This window comes from Triticum dicoccoides, chromosome 7A, assembly GCF_002162155.2.
Source record: "Triticum dicoccoides isolate Atlit2015 ecotype Zavitan chromosome 7A, WEW_v2.0, whole genome shotgun sequence".
NCBI classification, from domain to species: Eukaryota; Viridiplantae; Streptophyta; class Magnoliopsida; order Poales; family Poaceae; genus Triticum; species Triticum dicoccoides.
This window is the reverse complement of record NC_041392.1, coordinates 504,970,694-504,986,637: the sequence shown is the minus strand read 5'-3', so window position 1 is coordinate 504,986,637 and position 15,944 is coordinate 504,970,694.

The following is a 15,944-nucleotide window of genomic DNA, read 5'->3' as shown; positions in this document are numbered from 1 at the left end:
CGTCGATACGCCGCCATGAGTGGATCCTTGGAATCCCAAGTGCCAGACACCTGTTGAGCCACCAGGTCCGAGTCACCAAAGCATTTAACCCGGCTTAAATTCATCTCCTTAGCCATCCGAAGACCATGGAGCAAGGCCTCATATTCAGCTGCATTGTTAGTGCAAGGGAACATTAAACGGAGAACATAACAAAACTTATCACCTCGTGGGGAAGTTAATATGACTCCAGCCCCCAAGCCTTCCAATTGTCTGGACCCATCAAAATGAATAATCCAATAAGTGTTATCTGGCTTTTCCTCTGGTGCCTGCAACTCTGTCCAATCATTGATGAAGTCCACAAGTGCTTGGGATTTGATTGCTGTGTGAGGCGTATATTTTAACCTGTGAGGTCCAAGCTCAATAGCCCATTTGGCAATCCGGCCAGTTGCTTCTCAATTTTGGATGATATCCCCCAAGGGGGCAGAACTGACCACAATGATAGGATGACCCTGAAAATAGTGCTTGAGCTTCCGGCTTGCCATGAAAACTCCATACACCAGCTTCTGCCAATGTGGGTACCTCTGCTTGGATTCAATAAGCACCTCACTGATATAATAAATCGGCCGTTGAACCGAATACTCTTTTCCGGCCTCCTTGCGCTCCACAACAATAGCCACACTAACAACCCGGGCATTAGCAACCACATATAACAACAAGGGATCTTTATCAATAGGAGCAGCAAGGATAGGCGGTTCAGCTAACTGTCGCTTTAAACTCTCAAAGGCTTCATTGGCAGCATCACTCCAGACGAAATGATCTGTCTTTTTCATCATCTGATATAGAGGGATTGCCTTTTCTCCCAAACGGCTGACAAACCGGCTCAATGCTGCAATACGACCCGCCAGCCGCTGGACATCGTTAATACACGTCGGTTTAGCCAGAGACATAATAGCTGTGATCTTCTCCGAATTAGCCTCAATGCCCCTGTTAGACACCAGAAAGCACAAAAGCTTGCCTGCCGGTAGACCAAAGGCACATTTGGCCGGATTAAGCATCATCTTATAAGCCCGGAGGTTATCAAAAGTCTCCTTCAAGTCACCTATCAATGTTTCCTCCTTTCTGGACTTCACCACAATATCATCCACATAAGCATGAACATTGCGCCCAATCTGATTATGAAGACAATTCTGTACACAGCCCTGATAAGTCGCCTGGGCACTCTTGAGCCCAAAAGGCATAAATACATAGCAGAAGGCTCCAAAGGGAGTTATGAAAGTTGTATTCTCCTGGTCCTTAACTGCCATTTTGATTTGATGATAGCCTGAATAAGCGACCAGAAAACACAACGGTCACAACCCGCCGTAGCATCAATGATTTGATCAATATGAGGGAGAGCAAAGGGATCAGCTGGACAGGCCTTGTTCAGATCTGTGTGGTCCACACACATACGCCAAGTGCCGTTCTTCTTAAGTACCAGCACCGGATTAGCCAGCCACTCAGGGTGAAAGACCTCCACAATAAACCCTGCTGCCAAGAGCCGGGCTACCTCCTCTCCAATAGCCTTGCGCCTTTCTTCATTGAAGCGGCGGAGAAATTGCCTGATCAGTTTAAACTTATGATCTATATTAAGAATGTGCTCAGCGAGTTCCCTCGGTACACTTGGCATGTCAGAAGGTTTCCATGCAATGATGCCCCGGTTCTCATGGATGAACTCGATGAGCGTGCTTTCCTATTTTGGATCCAGGTTAGCGCTAATGCTGAACTGCTTGGATGAATCGCCGGGAACAAAGTCAGCCAGCTTAGTCTCCTCGGCCGATTTAAACTTCAAAGCCGGATCATGCTCTGTAGTTGGTTTTTTCAGAGAGGTCATATCCGCTGGATCAACATTGTCTTTGTAAAACTTCAACTCCTCTGTTGCACAAACCGACTCAGCATAGGCCGCATCACCTTCTTCACGTTCCAAAGCAATCTTCCAGCTCCCATGCACTGTGATGGTCCCCTTATGACCCGGCATCTTAAGCTGCAAATAAACATAACAGGGTCTTGCCATGAACTTAGCGTAAGCTGGCCGTCCAAACATGGCATGATACGGGCACTTGATTTTCACCGCTTCAAAAGTTAATGTTTCTGATCTTGAATCATGATCATCTCTAAAAGCAACCTCCAGAGCTATCTTACCAACTGGGTATGCCAATTTACCTGGCACCACGCCATGAAAGATGGTATTCAACGGTTTAAGATTCTTATCTGTCAACCCCATGCGACGGAAGGTTTCATAATAAAGGATATTGATACTGCTCCCTCTGTCCATGAGTACCTTGGTGAACTTGTACCCCCCAACCTGAGGTGCCACCACTAAGGCTAGATGACCCGGATTATCAACCCAGGGTGGATGATCCTCTCGGCTCCACACGATGCGTTGTTCAGACCAGCGCAGATACCGGGGGACTGCCGGTTCAACGGAGTTCACTACCCTTTTATGAAGCTTCTGATCGCGCTTACATAGGCTTGTGGTGAAGACATGATATTGCCCACTGTTCAACTGCTTCGTATTACTCTGATAACCTGATTGTTGTTGCTGCTGACCCCCCTGATGATTGTAACCGCCCTGGTTACCCTGATTGCCTTGATTGCCATGTCCGGTTTGATTGCCTTGAAATCCTGAACCGGAGCTGCCTCCGCCATAACCCAGCCCATGAGGACCGCCTCCTGAACCACCGGGCGGTCCCTGGTTGTACTGGAAAGAACTTGAATTTTTAAACTCCTGCATGATAAAACAATCCTTCCAAAGGTGCGTAGCGGGCCTCTCCCGCGACCCGTGCTTTGGGCAAGGTTCATTTAACAGGCGTTGAAGATTGGGACCTGAACCTCTACCCCACTGGGGCGGTTTACCCTTGCGGCGCTGACCATAATCCTGGGTGTTGATGTTAGCCACAAAATCCAAGTTGTTATCCACCTTGCACTTACCGTTGTTCCCATGACCCGCTGGGTTATGCTGCTGCCCCTTGGCACTGCCATTCTTCTTTCCCTTCCCCGTCTTTTCATCCTCAGACTCAGGGTCCTTGGTACTGTCTGAATAGGCATACTTAAACAGAGCTGCCATAAGTGTGGCCATGTCGTTGCAGGGACGCTTGAGCCTTCCCAGATTCAGCTTCAAGGGCATAAATCGGCAATTGCCTTCCAATGTTAAGACGGCCGTGTCAACATTGATGCGGCCTGATGAATGCAGAATAGTTGAGACTCGTTTTACCCAATGGGTTGTGGACTCCCCCTCCTCTTGAACACAGGCGTCTAAGTCCACAATTGACATGGGTTGTTTGCACGTGGCTTTGAAATTCTGGATAAACCGACTTTTCAACTCGGCCCATGATCCAATGGAGTTAGCTGGTAAGCTTTTTAACCAAGTACGAGTTGTCCCTTCCAGCATCATGGTGAAGTACTTAGCACATGCCGCATCATCCACATCCAGCATCTCCATCGCCATCTCATAACTCTCAATCCATGACTCAGGGGGTAAATCGGCAGTGTAATTGGGCACCTTACGAGGACCCTTGAAGTCCTTGGGTAGCCGCACGCTATGTATGGCCGAGGAAAGACACGGCACCCCAAAGAACTGAAAACCACGCTTGGTTCCACCAATGTAGTTGGACGAACCGGTGTAAGCTGACGGGCCGCGTACTATGCAGCTAACTCGGCTTCTCGACGCGCTCTACCGTGATCCACCACATCTTGGGCATTAGCACCGCCGCCCGCCGGGTTATGACCTCGCAGCGGGTTACGGTTTCTCGCACTACTTGATATGGCCGGTTCATCAATATGCCTGTTGTAGCTCCAACTTGGACGGGGGGGGGGTGGAATGAATCCTCTCGCGACTGTGTGAATAAGCCTGCTGCTGAGTCAAAGCTGTCTAAAGGAGCTCCCTAGCCCGTCGTGTCTCAACTGCTACTGGGGACTCACCATCGATCGGGAGAGCTTCCAATCATGAAGCGGCGGCAACGATGTTATCCAACGGGTTAGAGTAATGACCCGGAGACGTCGGGACGTTCTGTGATGGGAAATTGTTCTGACGAGGCGGATACATCGCGCGCGGCTGAACCGGCGCCCCTGTACCAGGTGCCTCCGCCCGGTTTACCACTGGCTGGTTGCTGGTGCCTGCTCCTAGTGTGTTAAAGAGGTTCCTTCCCTCGTAAACCGTCGACAAGTGAGACCGGTATATTCTCCTCATGACATCATCTGACGCACTGATCCAGCATAAGCCGACAGGCCTATGCCTCTAATCCGGCCCGCTCAGTGGCCATCCTATTGTTCTTCGCTGCCAGATCTATCTTAGCTTGAGCTATCTGATCCTTCACCTTTGCAATTTCCGTGTTATGCTGATCCTGGTTTGCCACGTCAACCTCAGCTGCTAGCAACGTTGCCAAAGTGTCAAATAAATCGGACAAAGCTTGAGCCGGCGGTGGAGCAGAGCCCCCCTGCCCCGGCTGGTGTTGCCGCTGCTAAACCAAAAATCACCGTTGCGGCGATGGAAGAATGCTACACCGATTATGTACCGGCCATGAAGATCGCAACTCATCTCGGCGGTTCAAGGAGGTCCGGAATACTGTCGCCATCGGAACCACCACTAATCCGGCCATCATGCAGCTGATATAGCGACTCAGTCTCTCCGGTTGAAGACTCGTCATCAGAGTAGACGATGGTTTTGCCACCAGATACCGATCTATCCTCAGATTCCGCTCTGTGGATGACTCCCATGAAGGCACGCTCCACGGCTTGCTGAACGGGGGCAGGTCTTGCACGCTGAGCCATCTCGATGATGTCGGTGCAGATGTCCGGCTCAGGGCCCGATTCACTGATCTTACCAATGAAGACGTGTATTCTGCCAAAGGGGATCCGATACCCGTACTCGATCGAGCCGGCCTCGGGGCCCCAACCTGCGTCGTCGATGTAGAGCTTGCCGCGACGACTCTTGGTCATCTGGCCCATAGAGTATCCCTTGATTCCTTCAAAGTTGCCCTTCAAGAACTTGAAACCATCATGCGATAGCCCCACAGTGGGTGCCAACTGTCATGGTTTTGTCACGGCAGATGTCCTCGTGAAAGGACTTAGTCGTGGAGCCATCGCAACGGGTTAGCTTGAAGGGGTTAATGCGGACAAGGGACACAAGGAATTATACTGGTTTAGCCCCTTACGATGAAGGTAAAAGCCTACGTCCAGTTGTGATGGAATTGCTTGGGTTTCGATGACCAGGGAGCGAATCCACTTTTCCTGGCTCTCGAGTTATTGTTTGTTGTCTGTCCCTAAACGGCCGCCGGGTCGTCCCTTTATATACACAGGTTGACGCCCGACGGTTTACAGAATCCCGAGGCCGGTTCATACACGTGCCCAGCTCAGTTTCTACCTTTCCTTGCCTTACAACACAAGTTACGTATCATATGGCGGTTTATATCTACAGGCCCTAGTCCGCCTTTGGGCCCTGGGCCTTCATGTAGATCTTCTCTGTAAAGCGCCATACCGCTTGTCTTCACGGGCTTCAAACATGACTAACTCCTTGTGGGCATAACCCGGCCCTCATGGCCAATTTATACTTAATAGTAATATCCCCAACACTTAGTGTGCTATCAAACGTCACAACGTAACCGGGTGACTATAAAGATGCTCTACAGGTGTCTCCGATGGTGTTTGTTGAGTTGGCATAGATCGAGATTAGGATTTGTCACTCTATGTATCGAAGAGGTATCTCTGGGCCCTCTTGGTAATGCACATCACTATAAGCCTTGCAAGCAATGTGACTAATGAGTTAGTTGCGGGATGTTGCATTACGGAATGAGTAAAGAGACTTGCCGATAACAAGATTGAACTAGGTATTGAGATACCGACGATCGAATCTCGGGCAAGTAACATATCGATGACAAAGGGAACAACGTATGTTGTTATGCGGTTTGACCGATAAAGATCTTTGTAGAATATGTAGGAAATAATATGAGCATCCAGGTTCCGCTATTGGTTATTGACCGGAAGTGAGTCTCGGTCATGTCTACATAGTTCTCGAATCCGTAGGGTCCGCACGCTTAACGTTCGGTGACGATCGGTATTCTGAGTTTATGTGTTTTGATGTACCGAAGGTAGTTCGAAGTCCCGGATATGATCACGGACATGACAAGGAGTCTCGAAATGGTAGAGACATAAAGATTGATATATTGGACGGATATGTTCGGACACCAAAAGTGTTCCGGAGAATTTTCGAATAAAACTGGAGTGCCGGAGGGTTATCGGAAACCCCGGGGGAACTAATGGGCCTCGGTAGGCCTTAGTGGAGAGAGAGGGGCAGCCAGGGCAGGCCGCGCCCCCCCTCCCCCTTGAGTCCCACTTGGACTAGGAAGGGGGGCGGTGCCCCCCTCTTCCTTTCCCCTCTCCCTCTCCCCCTTTTGGTGGAAACCTACTAGGACTTGGAGTCCTAGTAGGATTCCCCTCTTGGGGGCACGCGAAGGAGGGCCGGCCGGCCTCCCCTCCCTCCTTTATATACGTGGGGAGGGGCACTTTAGGACACACAAGTTGATTGTTTAGCCATGTGCGGTGCCCCCCTCCACAGATTTCCACCTCGGTCATATCGTTGTAGAGCTTAGGCGAATCCCTGCGTCGGAACTTCATCATCACCGTCATCACGTCGTCGTGCTGACAAAACTCTCCCTCGACCTTAGCTCGATCTAGAGTTCGTGGGACGTCACCGAGCTGAACGCGTGTAGATCGCGGATGTGCCGTACCTTCGGTGCTAGGATCAGTTGGATCATGAAGATGTACGACTACATCAACCGCTTTGTCATAATGCTTCCGCTTACAGTCTACGAGGGTACGTGGACAACACTCTCCCCTCTTGTTGCTATGCATCACCTAGATGGATCTTGCGTGTGCGTAGGAATTTTTTTGAAATTACTGCGTTCCCCAACAGTGTCATCCGAGCCAGGTCTATATGTAGATGTTATATACATGAGTAGAACACAAAGGAGTTGTGGGCGTGGGTATATACATATTGCTTGCCGTCACTAGTTGATTCTTGATTCACCGGTATTGTTGGATGAAGTGGCTCAGACCGACATTACGCATACACTTACGCAAGACTGGTTCTACCGACGTGCTTCGCACACAAGTGGCTAGTGGGTGTCTGTTTCTCCAACTTTAGTTGAATCAGATTCAATGAACATGGTTCTTTCTGAAGATCAAAAAGCAATCATTATACGGCGTTGTGGTTTTTTATGTGTAGGTAAGAACGGTTCTTGCTAAGCCCGTAGCAGCCACGTAAAACTTGCAATAACAAAGTAGATGACATCTAACTTGTTTTTGCAGGGCATGTTGTGATGTGATATGGTCAAGACATGATGCTAAATTTTATTGTATGAGATGATCATGTTTTGTAATAGGGTTATCAGCAACTGGCAGGAGCCATATGGTTGTCGCTTTATTGTATGAAATGCAATCGCCATGTAATTGCTTCACTTTATCACTAAGCAGTAGCGATAGTCGTAGAAGAAATAGTTGGCGAGACGACAAACGATGCTTCGATGGAGATCAAGGTGTCAAGCCGGTGACGATGGTGATCATGACAGCGCTTTGGAGATGGAGATCACTTATGTTGATTGCATGTGATGTTTATCCTTTATGCATCTTATTTTTCTTAGTTCGGCGGTAGCATTATAAGATGATCTCTCACTAAATTTCAAGGTATAAGTGTTCTCCATGAGTATGCACCGTTGCTATAGTTCGTCGTGCCGAGACACCACGTGATGATCGGGTGTGATAAGCTCTACGTTCACATACAACGGGTGCAAGCCAGTTTTGCACACGCGGAATACTCGGGTTAAACTTGACGAGCCTAGCATATGCAGATATGGCCTCGGAACACTGAGACCGAAAGGTCGAGCATGAATCATATAGTAGATATGATCAACATAGTGATGTTGACCATTGAAAACTACTCCATCTCACATGATTATCGGACATGGTTTAGTTGATATGGATCACGTGATCACTTAGATGATTAGAGGGATGTCTAACTAAGTGGGAGTTCTTAAGTAATATGATTAATTGAACTTTAATTTATCATGAACTTAGTACCTGATAGTATTTTGCATGTCTATGTTGTTGTAGATAGATGGCCCGTGCTGTTGTTCTGTTGAATTTTAATGCGTTCCTAGAGAAAGCTAAGTTGAAAGGTGATGGTAGCAACTACATGGACTGGGTCTATAACTTGAGGATTGTCCTCATTACTGCACATAAGAATTACGTCCTGGAAGCACCGATAGGTGACAAACCTGCTACAGGAGCAATGCCATATGTTATGAACGTCTGGCAGAGCAAAGCTGATGACTATTCGATAGTTCAGTGTGCCATTCTTTACGGCTTAGAACCGGGACTTCAATGACGTTTTGAACGTCATGGAGCATATGAGATATTCCAGGAGTTAAAGTTAATATTTCAAGCAAATGCTCGGATTGAGAGATATGAAGTCTCCAATAAGTTCTACAGCTGCAAAATGGAGGAGAATAGTTCTGTCAGTGAACATATACTCAGAATGTCTGGGTACCACAACCACTTGACTCAACTGTGAGTTAATCTTCCTGATGATAGTGTCATTGACAGAGTTCTTCAATCACTACCACCAAGCTACAAGAGCTTCATGATGAACTATAGTATGCAAGGGATGGATAAGACGATTCTCGAGCTCTTCGCAATGCTAAAGGCTGCGGAGGTAGAAATCAAGAAGGAGCATCAAGTGTTGATGGTCAACAAGACCACCAGTTTCAAGAAAAAAGGTAAAGGGAAGAAGGGGAACTTCAAGAAGAACGGCAAGCAAGTTGCTGCTCAAGTGAAGAAGCCCAAGTCTGGACCTAAGCATGAGACTGAGTGTTTCTACTACAAAGGGATTGGTCACTGGAAGCGGAACTAACCCAAGTATTTGGCGGAGAAGAAGGATGGCAAAGTGAAAGGTATATTTGATATACATGTTATTGATGTGTACCTTACTAATGCTCGCAGTAGCGCCTGGGTATTTGATACTAGTTATCTTGCTAATATTTGCAACTCGAAACAAGGGCTACGGATTAAGCAAAGATTGGCTAAGAACAAGGTGACGATGCGCGTGAGAAATGGTTCCAAAGTCGATGTGATCGCCGTCGGCACGCTACCTCTATATCTACCTTCAGGATTAGTTTTAGACCTAGATAATTGTTATTTGGTGCCAGCGTTGAGCATGAACATTATATCTGGATCTTGTTTGATGCGAGACGGTTATTCATTTAAATCGGAGAATAATGGTTGTTCTATTTATATGAGTAATATCTTTTATGGTCATGCATCCTTGATGACTGGTCTATTTTTACTAAATCTTGATAGTAGTGATACACATGTTCATAGTATTGAAGCCAAAAGATATAAGTTTAATAATGATAGTACAACTTATTTGTGGCACTGCCGTTTAGGTCATATTGGTGTAAAGCGCATGAAGGAACTCCATGCTGATGGGCTTTTGGAATCACTTGATGCTTGCGAACCATGCCTCTTGGGTAAGATGACTAAGACTCCGTTCTCCGGAACAATGGAGCGAGCAACAGACTTGTTGGAAATAATACATACTGATGTATGCGGTCCGATGAGTGTTGATGCTCGCAGCGGGTATCATTATTTTCTTACCTTCATAGATGATTTGAGAAGAATGGGTATATCTACTTGATGAAACATAAGTCTGAAACATTTGAAAAGTTCAAAGAATTTCAGAGTGAAGTGGAAAATCATCGTAACAAGAAAATAAAGTTTCTATGATCTGATCCCGGAGGAGAATATTTGAGTTACGAGTTTGGTCTTCATTTGAAACAATGCGGAATAGTTTCGCAACTCACGCCACCCGGAACACCACAACGTAATGGTGTGTCCGAACATCGTAATCATACTTTATTAGATATGGTGTGATCTATGATGTCTCTTTCTGATTTACCGCTATTGTTTTGGGGTTATGCTTTAGAGACGGCTGCATTCACGTTAAATAGGGCACCATCTCCGTTGATACGACACCTTATGAACTGTGGTTTGGCAAGAAACCCAAGTTGTCGTTTCTTAAAGTTTGGGGCTGCAATGCTTATGTGAAAAAACTTCAACCTGATAAGCTCGAACCCAAATCAGAGAAATTTGTCTTCATAGGATACTCAAAGGAGACTGTTGGGTACACCTTATATCACAGATCTGAAGGCAAGATATTCGTTGGTAAGAATGGATCCTTTCTAGAGTAGGAGTTTCTCTCGAAAGAAGTGGGTGGGAGGAAAGTATAACTTGACGAGGTAATTGTACCTACTCCGTTATTGGAAAGTAGTTCATCACAGAAATCAGTTCCAGTGATTCCTACACTAGTAAGTGAGGAAGCTAATGATGATGATCATGAAACTTCGGATCAAGTTACTACCGAACCTCGTAGGTCAACCAGAGTAAGATTCATACCAGAGTGGTACAATAATCCTATTCTGGAGGTAATGTTACTTGATCACGACGAACCTACAAACTATGAGGAAGCGATGATGAGCCCAGATTTCGCAAAATGGCTTGAGGCCATGAAATCTGAGATGGGATCCATGTATGAGAACAAAGTGTGGACTTTGGTTGACTTGCCCGATGATCGGCAAGCCATAGAGAATAAATGGATCTTCAAGAAGAAGACTGACGCTGATGGTAATGTTACTGTCTACAAAGCTCGACTTGTTGCGAAAGGTTTTCGACAAGTTCAAGGAGTTGACTACGATGAGACCTTCTCACCCGTAGCGATGCTTAAGTCCGTCCGAATCATGTTAGCAACTGCCGCATTTTATGATTATGAAATCTGGCAAATGGATGTCAAAACTGCATTCCTTAATGGATATCTTAAAGAAGAGTTGTATATAATGCAACCGGAAGGTTTTGTCGATCCAAAAGGTGCTAACAAAGTGTGCAAGCTCCAACGATCCATTTATGGACTGGTGCAAGCCTCTCGGAGTTGGAATATACTCTTTTATAGTGTGATCAAAGCATATGGTTTTATACAGACTTTTGGAGAAGCCTGTATTTACAAGAAAGTGAGTGGGAGCTCTGTAGCATTTCTGATATTATATGTAGATAACATACTGTTGATCGGAAATGATACTGAATTTCTGAATAGCATAAAAGGATACTTGAATAAGATTTTTTCAATGAAAGACCTCGGTGAAGCTGCTTATATATTGGGCATCAAGATCTATAGAGATAGATCAATACGCTTAATTGGACTTTCACAAAGCACATACCTTGATAAAGTTTTGAAGAAGTTCAAAATGGATCAAGCAAAGAAAGGGTTCTTTCATGTGTTACAAGGTGTGAAGTTGAGTCAGACTCAATGCCCGACCACTGCAGAAGATAGAGAGAAAATGAAAGTCATTCCCTATGCTTCAGCCATAGGTTCTATCATGTATGCAATGTTGTGTACCAGACCTGATGTGTGCCTTGCTATTAGTTTAGCAGGGAGGTACCAAAGTAAGCCATGAGTGGATCACTGGACAACGGTCAAGAACATCCTGAAATACCTAAAAAGGACTAAGGATGTGTTTCTCGTTTATGGAGGTGACAAAGAGCTCATCATAAACGGTTACGTCGACGCAAGCTTTGACACTGGTCCGGATGACTCTAAGTCACAAACCGGATACATATTTTTATTGAATGGTGGAGTTGTCAGTTGGTGCAGTTCCAAGCAGAGCGTCGTGGTGGGATCTACGTGTGAAGCGGAATACATAGCTGCTTCAGAAGCAGCAAATGAAGGAGTCTGGATGAAGGAGTTCATATCCGATCTAGGTGTCATACCTAGTGCATCGGGTCCAATGAATTTTTTTGTGAAAATACTGGTGCAATTGCCTTGGCAAAGGAATCCATATTTCATAAGAGAACCAAGCACATCAAGAGACGCTTCAATTCCATCTGCGATCAAGTCAAGAAGGGAGACATAGAGATTTGCAACATACATAAGGATCTGAATGTTGTAGACCCATTAACTAAGCCTCTTTCACGAGCAAAACATGATCAGCACCAAGACTCCATGGGTGTTAGAATCATTACAATGTAATCTAGATTATTGACTCTAGTGCAAGTGGGAGACTGAAGGAAATATGCCCTAGAGGCAATAATAAAGTTGTTATTTATATTTCCTTATATCATGATAAATGTTTATTATTCATGCTAGAATTGTATTAACCAGAAACTTAGTACATATGTGAATACATAGACAAACAGAGTGTCACTAGTATGCCTCTACTTAACTAGCTCGTTAATTAAAGATGGTTAAGTTTCCTAGGCATGGACAAAGAGTTGTTATTTGATGAACGGGATCACATCATTAGAGAATGATGTGATTGACTTGGCCCATCTGTTAGCTTAGCACATCGTCAGTCCGGGGTTAGTTTCATTCAAATCATGCAAATTAGAGTCCAAAACAAGAGGAAAAGCGTGAGAAAAAGTAGATACATTGGAGACGTATCAACTCCCCCAAGCTTAAAGCTTTGCTTGTCCTCAAGCAATTCAGTTGATAAACCGAAAGTGAGAAAGAAAAACTTTTACGAACTCTTTTGCTCTTGTTTGCATAAATAAGCTTAAACAACACCTAGGTTTTCAGCCAACATTATAACTCACCATGTCAAAAATAACTCTTAAAGATTATAATGACTCATATCAATAACATAATTAGCTAGCGAGCAATAATAAGATATCTCAAACGGCAACACGTTGTCAAAACAACCATGATATAATATGACAATAATGGTATCTCGATAGCCCTTTCTGAGACCGCAAAACATAAACACAGAGCACCTCCAAAGTTCAAGTAGCGACTAAACATTGTAATTCATGGTAGAAAAGATCCAGTCATGATGCATCCAACATTATCTACACACAATGCATAAATCATGACTGTTGTGCTCTACTCAGTTTCTGGCGCTTGTTTTAGAGGGTGATGACACAGCATAAAAGTAAATAGATAGTCCCTTCGCAGAGGGAAGCAGTGATTTGCAGAGGTGCCAGAGCTCAATTTTTAAAACAGAGATAAATGATATTTTGAGAGATGCACCCTTCTCATTTACTTCACGACCATTAGTTATCAACATCTTCCATGCTAAGCATGCTAGTGACGGTTCCCAAGCGATAAAAGTAAAGGTTTATTCCCCCTCCACTATCAATCACACTCCACGGCTTGTCCGAAACAACGGGTGCCGTCCATACCAACATCAGTCCCGACGGAGTTTTGTTTAATTATTTGCATTTTGAGTTTGGGACTGGGAATCCCTATTACCGCCCATTTTCTTGTGAGATGGCGAGTGAATAAACACTCGACCTAAGAATAACCCGCTTAGCATGGAAGATATCGACCACCTCCCTATCGTTCCATGAACGATCCAGGCACACAATACAGATAAATTTTTAGAAGTTTTTAGAGGTGGCACATGCAAATTTACTTAGGACAACAGGGTAATACCATATATAGGTAGGTATGGTGGACTCATCTAGAATAACTTTGGGTTCAAGGTTTTTGATGTACAAGCAGAATCCCCACTTAGTACAGGCGAAGGCTACCAATTTAGATTGAGAAGCAGCCAGCTAGAGAGAAACAATGATCATAACCACGCATTATGCGTAAGTAACATTGGACACTAGCATGAGTAGGATATGAACACCATGAACATAAACATTATAGAGGCTATGTTGGTTTTGATTCAACTACATTCATGCACATGTACCAAGTCAAGCCACTTGAACATTCGGAGGAGGATACCATATCATCATACTACATCACAATCATCTTAACGCTATGTTGATACCCAAGATAAATCATTATTAACTCCCAGCTACTTATGCATGGCATGAGAAACTATAATCTTTAATTGTCATTGCAAACATGTTTAATCATAGTGGCTGAAGCCTGGATGCTAGGTTAAACATATTTACACAAACAGACCAAGTCAAGTTCATACCAGTTTCTCTTTGCCACGACCAGTTCATCGAATGTCATCATTATTGCCTTTTACTTGCATGACCGAATGATATGAAAATAATAATAGTGCAAGAGTGCCATGAACTAAGCTGGGATCTGCAAACATTTTATTCAATGGGAGAAGACAAGGTAAAATGGGCTCTTTATTAGTTCAACAATTATTCATATGAGAGCCACTCAACATTTTCATCGTGGTCTTCTCCTCGATACAACTCGAATAAAAAGAAAAAGAAATTCAGAGAAACACACTGAAATATTTTTGGAGTTTTTGGTTTTCTTTAGCAAGCAAATAAAAGGGAAACGCACAAAACGAGAAAAACTATTTACACGGGAAAGCTCCCAACAAGCAAAAAGAAGAACAAGGAAATCTTTTTGGATTTTCTTTTTAGTAATACTACTAAGCATGCATAGAAAGTAAATTAACTACAACTATTTTTTTTGATTTTTCTAAAGTTTTTCAAACACACAAGAAGAAAGCAAGAAAATAAATCTAAGCATGGATGATGCAATGAAAAAGTGTGACCACCGACAAATGGAATAAGTGGACATGAATGTAATGTCGGTGAGAGACACGTACTCCCCCAAGCTTAGGCTTTGGCCTAACTTGGTAGTCGATCAGTAGCCTGGAGGGTAGTAGTCGGCGTGGTAGTTCACGGAGGCTCTCGGTGCGGATGCCTCAGCACGCCGTGCCGCCACCACTGCTGCGTTATGAGCTCGGGCCTCGCTCTCAAGAACAAAATATCTTCCCTTGCTGTTATAATCAAAAAGAGCGGGCACAGGAAAATATGTGTCCACAATAGATTTTTGGTTAAACATTAGACTGTAAGTGAAATTATCAACCTTTCCCTTAAGGATCTTGTGTTCTTTCAAAGTGTCAAAATCTAAATACCGCGTGGGTAGGATAGGATCAAAGGGCAAAGGCGAAACACCCAGCTCTCGTGCTAAACTTGTGGCATAAATTCCACCATAGAACCAGCCATTGTTAGCATTGTGCTGAAGTCTACGTGCAACAATCGCTCCAAGGTTATAATTCCTTTCACCAGTGGGAGCGGTGTGAAGGAGGCTCAAGTCTGGCGCACAAAGTATGCTACAGTCTTGCTTGCCTACTATGCATTTCCCGTTAAATAATGCAAAATATTGAATTGCGGGAAAGTGAATGCTCTTTATTCTTCCTTGTCTCACTCCCCTATTTTCACCGTAGCAAAGGCTAGTCAAGAAAGACTCGAACTCAACCGTTGGTGGCTCATCAAGCGAATCCCAAAATGAAAGTTTGCAATGGTAAGCAAAATTCTCCGGTGGGATAGTAAATGGTTTATCATAAAGCATAAATGATGCCCTAGACTCATGTGGAAAAATATTTAAATACTTTGACAAATGATTCAGTGAGAAGTTGGTGCTGTTCACACTTATCTGATAGGTAGGGACCGAGGCCGGCATTGTGAACATATTGCTCAAATTCCTCCTTAATGCCCCCCCCACACACCATATATTCATCGCTAGGCCATAAACATGTCTTGGTGCCGGCATCTTGCGTGGAACTTTCACTCGGTTCAACATAAGGCCGACGAGTGGAACTGTCACTAGAAGATGCCTCTGAGGATCGTCTCCTCGAAGAACTCCTTCCAAATAGGTTCATCATGTTCGCATACAATTTTCTGGAAAAAAATTGGGGTGACAAAAAATTTTCAACAAAACTTTATAAGATTGATAGCAACTGCTCATAGGGATACATAGAGGCCATAGCAAGCATTCAAACTACTTAGAACACTAAGAATTCAACATGCAAGCACATCTATAGCAGCACCAAGACTAGCTAATTATTCAAACTATAAGCCACTAAAACAAAAACTAATTGGACAAATGGTGGAGTCACATACCAAGCAACAATCTCCCGAAATAGTTCCGGAAATGGAGCTTCGAGCAAAGAGATCGAAATCCGCGG